The sequence below is a fragment of the Acomys russatus genome, chromosome 16 (assembly GCF_903995435.1).
Source record: "Acomys russatus chromosome 16, mAcoRus1.1, whole genome shotgun sequence".
NCBI lineage: Eukaryota > Metazoa > Chordata > Mammalia > Rodentia > Muridae > Acomys > Acomys russatus.
In genome coordinates, this window is record NC_067152.1 from 5,982,015 (window position 1) to 5,987,193 (window position 5,179).

The window sequence follows — 5,179 nt, forward strand, 5'->3', positions numbered from 1 at the left end:
CAGAAGGTGTGGGCAGGGCCATCCCTCCATCCCCTACAGCTCCACGGTTACTGAGGCTGGAGACTGACATCGATGACATCCACATACTCATCTGGAGAAGGGTTGATGGTGCCCTGGAGTGTGATCTTAAGTCCTTCCTTCAGGCCTCCTTGGATACGACCAGTAAAGGGGATGTCCTGCAAAGGGGAAGTGAGAGGTCAGTTGGCTGGCACTTGCCTGGTGTGACAGCACCCAGTTAATGCTGGGGGCAACATTGTATGGTCAGGAAAGAGCTAGAAATCCAGCTGTGTCCCTCATAGACACAGGCCTAATCCAGTTAGTTACACAGCCATTCTGAGGATATCAGAAGACTGCCCAGGTTTTCCTGCCCACAGGTGACAATCAAATCTAGACAGCATCTAGTCAAATGATCTCTAATGTGTTCAGTGGGAAGCGAAGAAGGGTTCATCCGGTCTGGACTGGTTTGGGATGTGTGTGTCAGCAAGGCAAAGTAGTGAAAGGAAGAACCTCCCATGTACCGTCCCGCGCGTCTGCATGGGGGAAGGATGTCCACAGTAGGACAAATGAATGTAGGAACCAAACCATCAAGACGGAGAACAGCTTATACCACAACCTCTAGGGGCCAGCTCCTTCTCCTGAACCCCAAAAAGGAAGCCCTGGGCCTCAGCTGGGCCCTCCGAGTACTTGGTGGCACGTGCCCCTCCTGTCAATTTTCAGAATCTCCCACTCCAACATGAAGCTTTTCTTCAGAGACAGCTGTGTAGCTTGCATTGTAAAGTGCTGTGAGCCCCCTGGTGTTGAGCTCTTTGGAGAAGATTTCAAGAACCTGGAAACACTTACCAAGGGTAGGGGAGCTGCCCCAGGTTCACAGGATCAGAGAAATCTGGGCAATGAGGAGGATTTTATGTTCTGGTTCTGGGGTGCTGGGGACTCCTAAAGTTTATAGGAATTCCTGTGAAGTCCAGTTCTGCCCACCTGTGACCTCTGCACTTGGAAAGCAGATGCAGGAGGATCTGGGTTCAAATTTATTTAATTAATTAACAAGACACCACCTATTCTAGAGATAGAATGTGAGCGGATATTTTCAGTGAAATGTGACAGGCGTTGTTTTGAAGTAGCTTGCGCTTGGCAAGGAAAGTGAAGGCACAAGAGAGCAAGCAAGATAGGTCCTGGGATGGCTGTCCACTTAGGACATTTCTCTGCATCCTCAAATTGTTACCCTGCACACCACAGGGGGGGGGGGGAACAGCCCCCACACCAAATTCAACCCACTGGCTGCTAGACCACCAGCAGAAGGGATCTGCCACACCTTACATCCTTTCCTAGAATCTTCTGTGCAATGCAAAACTGCTAGCTCATGTCAGTTCAGGCAGATGGATGGGACTCAGGGCACAGGGGCTACAGGACCAGCTCCCTAGACTCTGCTTTGTGGCTGTCACCTGCCTTCACTGATCCTCCCTCCTAAGCAAAGAGACCCCTCAGCAATAAGCGCAAGGACCTCTTCCATCTAAACTTAGACCCCTCCCTCTATCCTTCAGCTCCTCCTGCTGCTAATGGCTGCTGTCATTAAGGAATCTGATTGCCAGAAACGTCCCAGCTCCTGTTGCTCACTAACCAACACCCATGCAGCTCTCTCTCCTTACCTGACTGGCAGAGGGCATCTGTTGCTGCAGCCAGGGGAGGGTGGCAGGGGTCAGGGGGCATCTGTTGCGGCAGCCAGGGGAGGGTGGCAGGGGTCCGAGGGCATCTGTTGCTGGGTGTGAAACCAAGGGCCTTGCACATGCTGATCAGACAAAACTAAATCACAAACCTAGAATTTATATTTATATTTATATAGTTTTATTTATTCTGTATATAATGTTCTGCCAGCATGTAAGAACTATATCCCAGAAGAAGGCACCAGATCTCATTATAGATGGTTGTGAGCCATCCTGTGGTTGCTAGGAGTTAAACTCATGACCTTTGGAAGAGCAGCCAGTGCTCTTAACCTCTGAGTCATCTCTCAAGCCCCAACCCTAGAATTTGAACTTTTGGTTTTGAGACTCCTGCCCCTCCTGAAGAGTGATGGACAATAGAGTTGGTGACAATGACAATTTCCAGGAATACCAGGCCAAGTCCAAAGCCCTGCTAAAGTCAGCTCTGTTGCTGGCCCTGACAGGATGCTCACCCCCAGCACCCTGCTGTCTCTCATCCTACACATAGTGGGCACACTACAGAAAGCTCCCAGGAAACACTCACGTCCCTCTTCTTCACGCCCATCTCCCTGTGAACACGTGTGCGCGTGCACACGCACGCACGCACGCGCGCGCACACACACACACACACACTTCTGGAATAAATCTAAGCACTCTCCTTCACTGTCACTTACCATCTGAGGACCTGTGGCCACATTTCAACCTTGTAAAGCCTCAGTTTCCCCACACACAGTGTGGCTAAGTTTCCTAGTGTGTAAACAAGGCCACCTGCAGACACAAAAGAAGCAGCAGAAGGCAGCCCTTTGCACACCGCACTAAAGGACACTTCCTACCTCCTTACCCTTCTGCACACATTCTGCCGATGCTCTTGAGTGAATTCTGACATGGCCCTTGCAGGACACACACGCCTTTGGAATGACGTCCCTGCTGCCCCCAGGCTACTCCGGAAATACCTCCAGGTTCCAGGTGCTGTTTAAACACACGCATGTTCTATCTGCTTTCTCCTTACCCCAGCCTCAGAAGACAGACTCAAGTATTATCCCATTTTACACTGGTAACAGAGGCCCAGAGAGAAGAGAGTACCATGGGTGAGGTCTCCTAGTGTGTAAATGGCAGAATGAAGGTTCTCTCTAAAGCAAGTACTGCAGGTGTCCTGTGGTTGCCTGGTACCCACATCCCCAACCCAAGCCCATCCACATCTGCACGTAAACCATCTCCTTTCTAGATGCTACTAATGTGGAACAGCCACACATTGATCCACCTCATGATCCACCATGGTGACTGGAACCCTTGGCTCCCCAGAGGCACAGTGAGCCTAGCATGGAACAAGAGCTGCACCAGGGTGACCCTGCCCCGTATGTCTGTCCTCCTAGTGTTGTCTGCTGGACACAGCCCCTCCCACCACTGTCCATGCCACTCAGTGGTCTCTCCAGCGACCCTGAGCAGGTTCCCCCTGGATGTGGCATTAGCATTTCCTGAATCATCCCACAACCGCACCCCACAACTCACCGGGTTCAGGTATGGAGCTTGTCGGCGGGAGAATCCCATCTCTTCTCTCTCAGGGCAACCACCACTCACTCTCTCCCTCACTCCTGGACAGACTTCTGTACAGGGTGGGGCCAGGGGAGTAAGTTTAAGCCAAAGCCACCTCCCACTGACTCAACTGGGAGGAGCCTTGAACCAGTGACTGAAGGAAGGTTCTGGAGAAAAGTACAGGTAATGTCCTGCTGGAGGGCAGGAGGTGGGACTCCATGCTCCATGGTCAGACACCCTGTGTCCCCTCATCTTGCTCAGCCCAGAGATCCAGTCACATTTGGTCCCTGAAGCTTCAAAGTGACATAGGCAGGAGTTTCTCGACTCCTTACGCAGACTGACATGGCTGTGCTTCTGAGCACGTATCATCGCCTCTTCCTGCAGAGCGCCAGCTTCCCTTTCCCTCTGTGTGGACAGCTGTAGGAAAGACCTGCTGTGTGCAGGGCAAGGGATGCTCAGGAAGCCCAAGGGGCAAGAGCAAGATGCACAGCTCTTTACGGGCACTCCAAAGTTTCTGAAGATTGAGGCTTCCCAAGATGTCTTTCTCCTTTGCATAAAAGCTTAACATCATAGAAGGAACTGGCTTGCAAGAAAACCACAACCACTGTGATTGTTGAAGTGGAGTATGGGGTGCCCTGGGATCTTCATTTCTGTCTGCCATCTGCCTGTGAATTTATCTGTCTGTTCTATTTTCCTTCTTACCTCTCTCCTGCTTCCCTTGGTTTGGTGTAAGAAGAGGAAAAGTCACTGATAGAGTAGAAAATCCCAAGTGATAAGTTGGAGACCCAAGGGAATATTTGAAATAGTTTTGAAGCTAGGCATGATGGCACAGCATGTATTCCCAGCATGCCTCGTCTAATACACACATACCTCCTCCCCTTCCCTCTCCTCCCTCCCCTGTCCTCCCCTTCCTCCACTCCTCCTCCTTCATGTAGGCCAGGCTGTCTTTGAACTCAGTATGTATGACCTTGAACTTCTGATGCTTCTGCCTCTCCCTGCAAAGTGCTTGCATTACAGGTGTGGGTCACCTGCAACTGCGGGTGCTGGGGCTAAGACCTAGGGCTTCCTACATGCTGGGCAAGCACTCTAGCAAATAGTTACATCACCAGCCTTCCCCTGCTCAAAACAAACAAACAAATAAAGCAGCTGTTGTGGTTTAGATTGTGAGTTAATGGAAATAATCAGATGAAGCAAACAACTGCAGGATAGGCTTGTGGGGGAATGGAAGACGGGAAAACAGACTTTCCTGGAGTCATTCAGGTCCTTCCCCCTGTACTTCCACTAACTAGGAGGTTCCTAAGGAGCAAGCTTCCAGTGAGCAGCTGTGTCATTATTCCCAGAGAACCAAACTTATTCCCAGAGCATCAGTGTTAAGAAGTGCACCCCACACCATGAGAGCTGATCAGTTCACTGAGAGCCTCTTGCTTTAGTGCCCCAGGGGACTGTAACCATAAACCTCTCCCTAAGAGCAACCAGACTCTGGGGCTTACATCAGTCCCCAGTGGTCTTAATCACTGAGTTTGCTATTAGTGACACAAACCGGGGACACCTTCTGAGGGTGTCAGAGACTCAAGGATGGGCCACAGAAGGATGTGGTTTGTCTGTGAGACAAAGTCAATATGGGTGCCCGTGTGGGAGCAATAGATCAGCCTACCCTAGTGTCCCTGTCTCAGCCCCAACTTCCAATCTTCACTCTTTCTAGAGCCAAGATGTCAGAGACCTCCCTTCCTTGCAGGTGGAGGCTAGGCATCAAATGAGAGACCCAAGTAGGGCCTTTCCCCATCCTGACAGCATCTCTTCCCTCCATTCAGGCAGCTACTGGGTCAAAGACAAGAGGCTGCCCCATGCTCACTCAGCCAAGCCCTCACCTACTTCCTGGACATCACTACCCCTCCCACCCAGCTGCAGCTCCACAAGCTGGCCAGCCTGGCCACGGAAGAGGCTGACAGGCA